The sequence below is a fragment of the Accipiter gentilis genome, chromosome 5, assembly GCF_929443795.1.
Source record: "Accipiter gentilis chromosome 5, bAccGen1.1, whole genome shotgun sequence".
NCBI classification, from domain to species: domain Eukaryota; kingdom Metazoa; phylum Chordata; class Aves; order Accipitriformes; family Accipitridae; genus Astur; species Astur gentilis.
This window is the reverse complement of record NC_064884.1, coordinates 20,039,297-20,052,431: the sequence shown is the minus strand read 5'-3', so window position 1 is coordinate 20,052,431 and position 13,135 is coordinate 20,039,297.

The following is a 13,135-nucleotide window of genomic DNA, read 5'->3' as shown; positions in this document are numbered from 1 at the left end:
GAGGGAAGATCCAGCTGGGCTGGAGAAGGCAATCCAGCAGGGCCTTGATCCCGATATGGTTAATATCCATGAGACTTATTCCTACAGGCAGCAGTGAGCCTCCTATCACAGGGTAAATCATTCACCAACAGCTAAACCAGATCTCCTGAGAAAGGAGGCATGAAGACTTCAGGGCTTTGATGTTTTAAGTAGCTGAGGAGGAGGAGGGAGGTGTGAGGATGGGAAGAAAGTCATTGCAAGCCTCTCTGGAAGCTACCATGGGCAAAGCCTGGCTAACAAGGACAGCCGCTCCAGTAGCACCAAGCAGCATCTGTTGCTTTTCCCAGTTCACCCAGTGGCTGCTCGGATGCACGGCCTGGGGATGCCGGGTGCCTGCTGGAGATGGGTGACCCTGAAGCCCAAAGTGGCAGTGGGAGGGCAGAGTGGTGGTGGAAGAGATGGGACACTGCCTGGGGATGGCTTGCAGCAGGATGAGCACACAGCTGCATTCAGAGCTCAAGTGACTTTTGCCATTCAGTGTGCAATCAGACCACAGTACACATGCTAAGATTAATGGAAGAAGTTGTCTGTGCCCATGCTTTTATTATACCCATTCACACACAAGTCCTGCCCTGGCTATTTCATTTGGCTAGATCTGGCATCTCCTGCGGGACCTCCTGTTTGCACCCACCTGGTAAAAGGTGAAATCGATGCAAGAAGCAGCACGGACAGCTAAAGAAGTCTTTGTAAGTCCTGCCTCAACCATGCTAAGTAGGGGAATGCTTAGAGACTTCTGCTTGAAATTACTCACAATTGCTCCTGGCTGAACACCTGGGTGGGAGCTCCCTTACACCCGCTCCTGCGTAGCAGCTAAAGAGGTCCACGGCAACCCATCGCTGGATCGAGCGAGCAGCTCTGGAGTGGGCAGTGGTTAGAAAAACAGCGTTCAGATCATCCTTTTTCAAGCACCACGCTCTGCCTGCCAGGCAGGGACAAAAGGCCAGTCCTCACCATTTCCCAGCAACTCACCGTGGGAAGCTCATTCCTGCTTGCCCTGGGCTGGCTGTCAGCATGGGCTGGGAATGCAGCCACCACACTGGGATCCGCAGGGCCCCTTTCTGTAAGGAAACAAAACTGTGCTCCTTGCACAGGAGCACTGCGCGTCTCCCTAATAGCTAGCCATAGACCAGTGCCCTGCTGTGTGAAGAGATATAAATATCAATAAGGATGGCTGCTGCCCCAAAATGCTCTGAGTCCCACTCCAGCATGAGATGGGGATCACATCTGCTGCTCACTGGAGAGTCTTCCATGTCAATTGATGCAGCATCGTTTCCCACCACCTCCACTCTGTGCGTGTTGTGGCTATGTGCAACCTCTACCATTAGCATTTGAGTGCACAGCAGAGGTCCTCCATCTTTCTGGGGAACAGTCCTAGTGGAAAGTGGACAAATACATTTTAGGACATAGCTATCGATACAAGCAGTAATGGGAAAACTGACCACAGGCATAGGTGGTTACCCCAACCACCAACTTCAAGGATCTGCAAGATTAAAGATTTAATGGCTTTAAAGATTTAACAGCTTCAGTAGCATCCTTGGTTGCAGCAAGCACACAGCTATGACAAGCACATTTGCTCCACAGTACACGTGTATCATGTGCTACCCCATGTTGGCTGGTGGGAAGAAATCCAAGCAAGCTGAAATGTGTTGGACTTGTTGCACAGCTCCCAGTCTCGCTATTTAGCAAAGCGCTCCTTGTCCATCCTCCTTCCCTAAAATATACCACAGCATTCAGCTTTTAAAGCAGGATTTCTTGGCTATTGCAAGCAAGTAAGCAGCTAACAAGGATGAGATCTAAGGAAACAGAGTGTGGGCTTTGCAAACTCCTTTGCTCTTCCTCTGGCCATGGGGTCCCACAGGGAAATCCCCTATGTGGGAGCCCTGAGGAGGGATTGTGCTTACGAGGAGGATGTTTAGCTCAGCTTTTCTTCAGGTCAAGGCTTACACAGGAACATGGCTCCTTCCAGAGAGGAGCATGGATGCTTTGGAGGCAGGGAAGGGAAAGGGAAAAACATAAACACTTAGAAAATGCAATTTGGCCTTAATGGGATTTACTTTGTGCCTATGGTCTCCCTGAAGAGATAACACCACATAACAGATTGCAATTCATTAAAGGTAGAACAAGGTGTTAGGGGAAAAAACACCCCACCTTTAAGCAGAGCCCATGTAGTATATTGCTGGGCCCAGGAGGAGAAGGACATGGAGCAGAGCAAAGCTTTGGGCAGGGGGGCTAAGCTAAGTGGCAAAGGAAAGAGCAAAGGAAAAGGGTGTTTCTCAGGCTATTTCAGTGCCACCAAGCTCCACAACTGGCAAGAGGGGATGTCATGCGTGGGACGGAGCTGGCGGGCTTCTACAGAGGTCTGGTTGCGTCTATGCTCAGGGCTGCAGGAACCAGAAAGTTTCAACACCATCCTGTTACCTTCAAGCCAGGAGAAATTTCCTTTGCCTCCCTGCGCTCAGAGGTTAGGTTTCAGGAGGCCCATTGACATGCAGGCTAGAGAAACAGCCTGGTGAGCAGAGATCCCGAATGCACATGGCTTCCCTTGGCCTGGTGGGATCTGGAGGCCTTTGCACACCCAGCAGCACCCAGTGCTGAAGATGCTGCAACCACCATGGCTGGCTTTTGGGGCCAGGCAGCATGGTGCCAGCCCTCTGTGAGTGCAATGCCCTTGGAGGCCATCACAGGAGGACATTTTCCTGTGCAAGGGTGGAAGATTTCACCCCAGCTTCAGTGAGGTCTAAGGGAGACAGCTGCTGGAGGTGGGTGAGGAGGTGCTTGCAGAGGCAGGAAGGTGCAGAAATGTTCAGAGAGGGCAAGTGATCCCGTAGCTGTGGCTAGTGATGCCATTACGGCAGTGTGGAGCCTTAAAAGAAAACAACACCACCCTAACTAACAAACTCCCCGAAAAACCTACATCTGGACACCCACACAGCATCTTTGTGGCCTCGTGGGACCTTGGCGGGGGATGTTTGGGATCTGGGCTCCCTCTAGAGGCGTTTGCACAGCCAGCAAATGGCCACATCGTGGCCTTGGGGAGGGGATGGGGTGGGAGCCCAGGGCACAGTCCTTCCTTCCCCTGAGGTCCTGCTTTGCATGGGGTGATGTTAAGAGCATCCCCAAATTGCACTGAGCCAACATGAGCACCTTCAGCTTTGCCAAGGGAGATGGCAGGGGCAGACACTCAACATGTTCCTGGCTCTGCCTCCAGCCTTGGCACTCACCAGCGCAGCGGCCAGCTGCTGCTGAAGGGCATTAGTGCTGCATAAGGCAACAGTTGCAGGTCTGCCCTTTGGGAAAGCTGTGGCACTGGCAGCACTGGTGCCATGGTGCTTCTGGTCATCCAGAGACAGCAGAGCCCTTGAGGTGATGATGTATCTGGTGGCCACACATCATCGGACTTGCAAGAATGTTGTTTACATCAGTTGCTTAAGCCAAGCAGGATTTGGGGAGAGGGGTGTTGGAAGCGACTTTGCTTTGTTGGTGCAGGCAGAGCTGAATCCATGCTTGGAGATCCTGTAGAGGGGTTGGAATGATTTAAGGCCAAGCACCATGTCCTGAGGTCAGAGCAGCAAGACTCAGCCAGGAGATGCCGGAAGGCAACTGGCCTGCATGTCCAGGAGAAAAAAGCTTAGATGGGCAACAGAAACTGGAGGAGGGGCTCCCGCCAGGAGACACATCCCAACATGAAGCTCCCAGTTTCAGACACCAAAACAAATTCATCATCAGAGCGGTGCTGTGCTGCCATGAAGGGGCAGCCTCGGAGGATGATCCAGCCAGAGACCTACGGTGTAGCTCATCACCAGCTAGGCTGCTCCTGGCTGGGAGTGGTGGGAGTGATTTACCGTTACTGACTTGTCCTCACATACCTATGGTTGCTCTTGCGTCAAAAGGCATTTTCACGTTCTAATAAACCTGCTCGACAGCCCTCTGAGACATTTTGTCATAAAGGACAATCGTAAAGCTTAAGATTTGTTGCTAATAACTTCATTATAGCACAGACTGCCCAAAGCAATGAGGCACTTCAAACACATCCATAAAAAAAAAAGAGACATGTTAACTCATCCTGGAGGTTTTACAACTGTAGGTGGCGGGTAGGCAAGTCTGCAGCATCTCACAACCTTTGCGAGGGGATCTTGGCTCTCTGGCTGCTCAGGCCAAAGTTGCAGCTGAAGAGAGGTCATGCATCAAAAAACTGCACTAGGATAGAGGGTTTGGCTGCTTTTAAAGTCTCATAGAACAAAACCTCTCCTACAATGCAAGGTCCAAACACATGAAGTAGCAGGACACCTGAAATTGTCTCCAGGCCCTTTCACAGAGGACCCTGCTCCACTATGGCAGAGCCAGAGGGAGCGATGATTTCTGAAAGATGAGCAAAACTGTGAGTTGTTTGTCCACGTATGAGTCCCAGCTGCCTTGGTCACTCCGGGAGGCACGGGAGAAAGCTAGAAAAAGACGACCCACAAGAAGTTGCACTCCTGATTTCAACCTGTTCTGCTGCTGCCACCAGTTTCCCCCATGCAAACACTGGGAGAAAGACAAGCAGCTTGCAGCAGCCTGCTGGCCCACAGGCTCCCTAGGAGCAGCAGCTCCTCTCGGAGTTTGCAGCTGATGGTTTTTTCGCTAACCTGCACTAGATGGTGCCCTCCACCCTCTCTTGAAAGTCCCTTCGCAGCCAGAGAGTTTCTCCTGGGCTGCATTTTCAGCTGTAGTCTTCGATGTGGGGAGAAAGGGCTCTTCAGGGGATGTTTTCTGCAGAGGCAAATCACGCTGCACAGTGGCAGTGGGATTTGGAGAAGCAGCCGTCTCTCAGGTTGCATTGAAATGCAATGGGAAATGCTTAGAGGACGAGGAAGTTGAGCAGAGTGAAGGGCAAGGCCATTTGCCCTCTGCCTGGAAGGTCCTGATGTGCATGGATTTGCCCTCCACAGAGGAATCACATCCTGGCAGAGGATGTCCAAACTTGCCCTGACCAGGACTTAGCTAAAGGAGGGCACTTACCGCTCTCCAGCTGTGACTGTGGGCACCCAGTTTGCGGGCAACAGCTTCCAAAAGTGTCCTGGGAGCTTCAGCGCCTCACAGCAGAGGTGCTAAGGTCACAGCAGAGGACCACAGTGCTTGTGTCCCCTCCTTCCCCCCTTCAAAACCTGAGTGCCAGCCCCAGCCAGCCCTCCCTCCCACAGCCGAAGCCATGGGCTTGGGCAGTTTGTTGTAGCAAACAAAAAGCAACCTCTGGTGCCTCAGCCAGAGATTGTGGAGCTGCAGTGAGCTGAAGCATGAAGTGGGCCAAATGACAGGCTCTGCCCCTGTGGAACACCAGACACTCTCCAGCACCTTCCTAGCATCAGCCTGGTGAGCCAGCCAGTGCACCAGGTGGGAGGACACACCTCTTTTGAGTTTAGCAAACTAAGCTCTTAACTGGAGCTTGTCAGCCAACAGAAAAACACACTTAGAGTGTGTTTATCACCCGTTGATAGAGAATATGACATGTTTATGTATAGCATGGAAGTGGAGAGGCTTTCTGACTGTGCAAGAGAGCTATCCAGCAGTGGAGATGGGGCTGCTTTGGGTGGAAAAAGGATTTTCAAGGTTTAAATGATGAATTTTTTCATCTGGTTGCTATTGCTTATGTTTCTTTTGCCAAGGTGGGCTCCTCATCTTGAAGCATCTGACCCACGAGTCAATGCTTTTGCATTTGTTGCCCTTTTGGAAGCCTGTTCAAGCCCCCACTGGCAGATAGAAAACATTGCCCAACAACACGTCTTTCCTAAAAGCCACTTTTGCAGGGCAAAACTCCCAGAGAGGCTGCCTGTACCCCGTGCCATGGATACTTTCAGCATATACAGAGTAAGACGTCTCTGTTGACAAGCTGTGAGGAGCTTTCAAGAGGCTCTTTATTGCTCTACACACCCTGGCTGTGAAAGCTTGAGCAAGCAGATTGGCTTTGTGAGAGTCAAAAGCCAGTTCTCTGCTCAGATGTAGGGTTTTGGGCACTGCCACCCTCCCAACCTTCGTTAGTATAATTTCAGTGTAACAAAATAAGATCTTAAGCAGGCATTGCTGCCATGGGGGAATGGGGTTGTTTCAGGTAGGTCTTTCTTCTGAGGCAACAGGTCCCCAATTTTTCCTGGGTTGACCAGATCTCTCCTTGCACTCACTTCAAGCCTTGGCACTGTGCAGGCTTCCTAAAGAAAAATTTCCCGGGCACACAGAGGAGAAGCAAACAAGGCTTGGGAACCACAGTCAGAGTTACAGGCTGTGATCTTACCAAGCCTTGTCCAGCCACCAGGTTCAACCCAGAGCAGATCCTGGGATCCAGTGCAGAGCCGATCTAAGGAGCATTGATAATGTCCACTGGAGATGCCACTCGCAGCAAAGCAGCAGCAGCAAGTGCTGTTCCAGAATCTGAAGACCCACCATTTCTTTGATTTGTGATTAATCAGTGTTGAAAGACGGGAGATCCCATCACAGTTGAGGAAGAAAGCTGCCTTTCTATCAGAGGAGGGCAAAAGAAAAAAAACCCACTTGTCTCACCAGCTGAGTTGGAGTCATTTCCCTGACCATCTCTATCCCAACACTGTGGAAGACAGCGTGCTGGCAGCCATTCCAGTCTCACACAACACCAAGTATATTTGCCTTTTGAGACACATTTGAAGATCAAGAGGATTACAGAGGGGTGTGAGGAGATGAGTAATGAGGAAACAGCCTTCAGGAGGCTGCTGGGGCCAGTGAGGAAGCTATCCGAACCCTTTATGCCAAGTCTTGTGTCTTCCGAGAGGCTCAACCACTTCTACATCTGGACAGCATCAGTGGAAGAGGGCGAGAAGTAGAAGCTCCTTTTTCCCCCATGGGCTTCTCTGCTCTACACATCAAAGGCAACATCATGGGAAATCCCACAAGTCGGCCTCATCCTAGAGATGGTCTTTCCTGGTGAGGACTCCCTTTACACCAGCCTCAGGTCCAAGGCTTGCTGGGAGTTGTTTCCCTGCCCTTAGGCATCAGATAGCCCCACCGGCTGGGCTAAGTCAGTGACCTGAGTCAGTGACGGTGTTGGAGCACCGCTGCCTGCCTGTCCCTGCAATGCCTCTGCGTTTCCTGAGGCAAATGGGAGGAAAGCACTATTTAACTTAATGCTGGAGGTTATAGGTGGGACTAAAATTCATCTCACCAGTGCCTGAGTTTCATGTAGCGTGAGGGCTGGTGTGAGCCAGCCCCATGATACCACATGCTGCTCACTTCCTCCCATTTAACAGACATGAAACATATAAGGGTTCATTAATATTGAAAAAAACCCATCTCACTGCATCATCACGCCACTTCTTTGAATCATCTCAACTGACTGCAGCAAGGTCTCTGCACCCATGAGTGAATGACTACGTGCAAGTCACCCTCGATATGCAGCCAGCACATTAAAACCTGACAGGATTTTAACACAGGCTCCCTGGGGAGATGCTTGGAGCGTGTACCCCAAGGCCCGGGTTGCAATTCCTGGCTGCTTGAAACCTGCACATTTGTTATGCAGCAACACTTCTGCCTGGATTATGCCCTCGGGGGGAGCCCCGGGGACAGGTTTGCAGGCAGAAAACAGGGTGGTGAGCAGGGCTGGCGTCCCATGCAGGGACACGGACACAAGCATCTGAGCCAGATCGCCAGGGCAGCTCAGCAGCAGGAACTGCTGCACCACTGTATCATGGGCATTTTTGGGATGGCTTTTTGCTTTGCTTTGGCTCCTCTCTATACAAGCTGATAATGTGCAACCAATACTGCGCTCAAAAACTTGATGCAGGGAGCAGGGAAATCCATAAGCAGCCATGGCTGGTTCTGCAGGATTTGTTTTTTGCTGCAGGGTCAGGAAACAGCTGCTGCCTGGCATCAGTGTCCCCACTGCCACTGCTGGGTGGAGCTGCTCCAGCATCAGGGACAGCTCGGTCTGGTGGCGGCTGAGGCCAAATTTCCCAAAGGGCAACAAGGGATCGTCCCTGCCTCCAGCCTGGGATATGTGCAGGAGTATCACATTGCTGAGTGCTCTGAGCCACCCTCTTCCTCCCTCTCCTCTATGCAGGGCTGGAGCTGGAAGAAAAGGGAAAAGGATCAGATGCTGTGGAAGTCCTGACCTTATTACTATGCTGCCTGCATATGTTTTGTTGTAACGCTGTGATAATTATCAAATGCTTCCTTTCCATTTTCCCAGCCAGGCACCAAAATTATTGCCATCACCCTGTCTCCATGTCTCTGCAGGAGTGCCCTCAAGGACTGCCTTTGCATTTGGCTGAACAAGATGTTCTTGTCTGAGGAACCACAACAGTGTTTTTGCTGGTTTTCCACCCATCCTTGTAAACCACTCCAGAAGCTTTTCTTCCTACTATTTTGAGTGGGGTGCATTCTTCTGGCTAGTATTATATATGAGGACAATATGCCCACCATTTCCCATCAGCTTTTGGTTAGGTGAGCCCAGTGCTCCAGGTCAGATAGCTGGTGTGCCTGATGGAGTGGTAGCATGAGGAGATACACAAATACAGTATCCCAAAACAGACTGGGTGGTGTCTTCCCAAGCAGACATCATCAGAAGCATCCAAACAGTGGCTTCTTGCATAGGGGTAGAAATGTCCACAGCATCAGTGATGTGTAGGGCCTGTCCTGGGTACCAAGGAGTGATCAGAAAATAACACCCCATGCAACACCTCTAGCTGCTCAGTGGGTGATGGAGGATGTGTAGCCCTAAGCCAGCCTGGCCTTTGCAGGTTGGTGGCACATCAGGCATGAACTGTGAGGTTTGCTGCGCTCACCTGTGAGCTGACAATTAGTCCTTGCACAAATGCTCAACTAATTTATGCATGAGTGCTCAAGTAGTTCATGCATGAGCACCTATTTAATCCATGCATGAGTGGCCCATTAATTTATGCACAAGAGCCCAAATAGTTAATGCATAAGCACACAATTAATTCATGTGTGAGCACCCAATTAATTTATGCATTATGGCCCAATTAATTAATGCATGAGAACCCAATTAGCTGGTGCATGAGCACCCAAACAACTCGAGCATGAGTGAGCCATTAATTCACACATGGTTGTTCGAGGAGTTCATGCATTAGTGCCCAACATACATATGCCTTAGCACCCTCTTTACTGATGCATGGGCACCCAATTAGTCCATGCATAGGTGTCTGATCAGCTCGTGCATGACTGTTTACCTGAGTATGTAATTGCTGATATTTTCTTTTTCTCATTACCAAACCAATGGTTAGAAGTTTGTGTTAGTCGGCAATAAATTAAATTAAGTAAAAATCCCCCCCCTATAACGAGCATTTTGCCGGCTAGTGTGGAAGCATTTTATGGGAAGGGGCTGCCCTGGGGATGGGGATGGTACAGCCAGGAAAGAGGGTGCAGGCAGTGGTGCCGTGGCAGATGCTCCTGACAGCAGCCGTCACTGTGCTTTGACAACCATTACAGCTCCCCCTCACTTTGCTTGGCGTGCGCTCTCTCTGTGTCCTCCTGCTCTTCTTGTTTTACCATTTAAATGAAGGCAACATGGTGCTCGCACCCAAGGTGCACTCACATCTCATGCAAAAGCAGGGACCAACCCTTTAGCACTCATCACACTTTTAAGACTGCATAGCTACACCTGCACTAATTCTGAACTCCCAGTGAGAAGCCACACAACCCTCCTGCCAATGGAGACAATCCTGCTGTTCTGCTCTAGAGACCTTGCAGAGTACCAGGAAACCCCAAGCCCGTCGCTCTGACTCCTGTAGACTCAGCTGATGGCTACATGGTGACCATGGTGGTGACCATCTCCTGACCCTGCCAGGAGACACACATAAAACCCATCACACTGCTCTCTTCCAGCACTCACAGTTCAGAAGGGTAAAAAATATAAGGATGTGCTGGAAATAGACTATGACTTTGCCCCTGCTGTTGTTATCAGGCATGCCGCAGGTGTCTCCTTATGATTTCCAGTCTTCTTTAAAGGCATTCAGGATGAGCTTTTGTCTGATGGGACTTTTCATACCGAGTCTATCACCATGCCTGGTGGGAACTTTCTCATGGCAAGGGTAGTAGGATGGGGCAGAAACACATTTGCAGGGGGCAAGGTGCCCCCCCAAAAGGGGACACACACACTGGGTCTCCCAGGAGGCTGCATTTTTGGCAGGGACCACGGCCCAAAACAAGAACAGCACACAGATGTTTTTCTCCATGCTATTTTTAATGGTCTTAAGGTAGAGCATCAGGGCAAGAAAGCCAAGGCTCTGGCTCCTGTGCCAATCTGGCACAGCTCTCAGACATCTCTGCTCAATCCCTTTGTTCCTCTGTCAGCCCTAGGTCTATCTCATAGTAAATTATTCCTTTATTCTGTTCCTGCAAAATATGCGGCAAAATATGTGTTGTCACCAAGGAAATCAATAGCAGCCACAGGCACAAACAAACACATATTTTTTTCTCTCTTGGATAAAAATAATTCGTGCCATGGGTCACTTACTTAAGCTAAATACTTTCCAATAATGCCCCCCCTTTTTTTTTAAGCTCGAAGTTTTATTAGAACAACATTGAGACAAAACAAGTTACCGGCTAATGTCACTGTTGCTTCCAGCACTCCCTAACCCTAATCGGTCCCATCCTGAGCTGGCAACGTCCCTTCTCAGTTTGTTAAACATCACATTTTACCAGCTGCTTGGACAAAGGACTTCAAGAACCTTTCTTCCCAAAGAGGAGGGAAAAAAGACAGCAACCTTGTGTGGCTTTTCAAGGGTTTTGAGTCAAAGTTTCCAGGGGGAATGCCCATAGTGCTATCACACGGCTGATGTGTGCTGTGTCTGGGCTCTGCCGGGAGCAGGGTCAGGCTCTTGGGTTGCTCCAGCTTTTTTTCCCACATGTTCAACCCATGCATGAGTCCTGCCAGAGCCCATAACTCTTTGCTGAGATGCCTTTGACAGAGGGAGCTGAGCTAATCTCCCGGCACAGGGCTGTGCTGGCTCTACACAGATAAAATAAATATTCAGCTTGAAAACATCTAACAGTTTTCAAAGAGCATGGAATGGCCTGAGCATGTTTAGACTGTGTGCATAGCAAAAAGCGCTGATGCCTTTAATCATCGTTGCATGTATTTGGCGTTTTTATCTGGAGATCTTCACAGTCCTCCATGGAGAGCCTTGTTCTGTTCATCTCTGCTTTACAGATAAGAAAATGGAGGCGCAGCCAGTGAGGGCTGGATTTGCTCCAGCTCCAGAGGACGAGTGTTTGGGTCGCCACGTTTTTGAGCCAGCCTACTTTGTGTTTCCTCTCCAAGGCCAGTGCTCCTCCAATGAGATGCCTTGGGAAGTGACAAGGCACCAGCAAGACTCTCATCCATGTTTTCCTGCTGGTGGTGGCCAGCGTGGCCTGTATCTCAGCATCACTGCCCATATCTTGTTATGCCCAACACCCCTGGCTGCAGTCAGGCAATGGGTTTGCAAAATTGCTCTGAATTGCAGATGAAAGGCAATACTACTTTCTGCTTTGGTGCTTTGCATCATGGTGTAACCTCTCTTCTCTCCAGCAGGCTCATTTTTATTTATTTATTATTCCTTTTCACAGATGCTTTAATATAAAGTAATTAGTACTGAGGGTAGCGTCAAGCCAGGAACAAATCAGGTCATAACACATCTCCTCTGCCTGGGTGCTCTGGTTTTGGGGAGCCCAGCAGGAAAGCCTCCTGCCTGCACTTTGCCTGAGCTCCGTAGCCGAGAGAATCATGAAGGGAGTGTGGTGCCCTGGGGCTGCGGGCAGGACAGGCTCTGGTGAGCACCTCCCAGAGCACGCTGCTACTGCTGGTGATGGTGGTGGAAGATGTCAAAGGGAAGCCTGCCTGATCCCAGCATCTCCTCTGCTCTCATGGTGGCTGAGGAAGAGCCAGCTAAGCCCTAATCAAAGAAACAAGGCAAATTTCTCTCTGGAAGCCACATGGGCTTTAATGAGAGCCTGATCCAGGGCCTTATATCCCCATTTTTTAAAAAATTCCTTTTGAATTAACACATTTGCTCTCTCAGTTCAAATGCATATTTCCCCTGACCCACAGCTTCTTCCATGCAACAGTCTTCCAAATCAGATTTTCCCAGGAACTTTTACTGAAAACAACTATCTTGCAGCTTCAGCAACATCCAGCCCAGCTGATACAGCCCTCCAGAGAAAATATTGCTAAACTGATGGGTCATCCTCAGATGGAGGCTGCCAGGCACAGAGCAGGAGTGAGTCTGGGCAGGAGCTGGCGCCAGGCAGGGGAAGGAGGCATCCTCAAGCATCCCTGGACTCAGCACTGGGGCTGTCCACCCAATGGTGGTTTACAGATCACCCTGCTTTTCCCTATCCCCCTCTTTAGCCACAGAGTGAATCCTTTCAGAGGATGACAAGTGTAAACCCAGCTTTTAGTATCAGAAAGCAAGGTACACCTTTCTGTCCCAGGAACCACATCATGCCTGGCTTCAACAGCCCCATCCGTCTTCCAGCCCCATGTGGAAGCAAGGCAGCCCAGAGGACTCGGGACACATCCTGGACTGGGCTATGAGACACATGAGCATTTGCCAGGGCCCTGAATAGCCTATTCAGAAACAAAACTGATTTTTCAGGCTTTGGGTTCTTAAGGCCACCAGCTTTCCAAGAAATTTTAAATCTGGTAAAATTCACCCAAATCCTATAATCACTCATGGAAACAAAGGCTGGACTGATTATTTTTGCTAAAAAGTTGGCAGGTTTCCAGCTTCATGAAATGCAACTTTGCTGAAAGAACATGCTCTTGTGGGCAAAACCACGTATCAGTGGGTTTTAACAACAAATGAAAATAAGGCATTTCAGGAAAAAAAAAGGCCTTTAAAAATAGCCTTGAGGCTATCTTTAACCCCAAGGCTGGAAGAGGAAGGGTCACACTTATTTTTCATCTGTTTCTCCCCCACCCCAGCTAAAAGACAAAGGGACAGGCGGAGTATTTTTGGGCTCCTGTCCCTGCCACAGATGCAAGGAAAGCCACTTTTCCCAAAGCTGACTGGAGTGCTGCGTGCTGAGACAGCTATAAGAACCTCTGCCTCCCCCAGCTCCAGGGAAATAGTCCTTGGAGAGGATTTAGGGGACC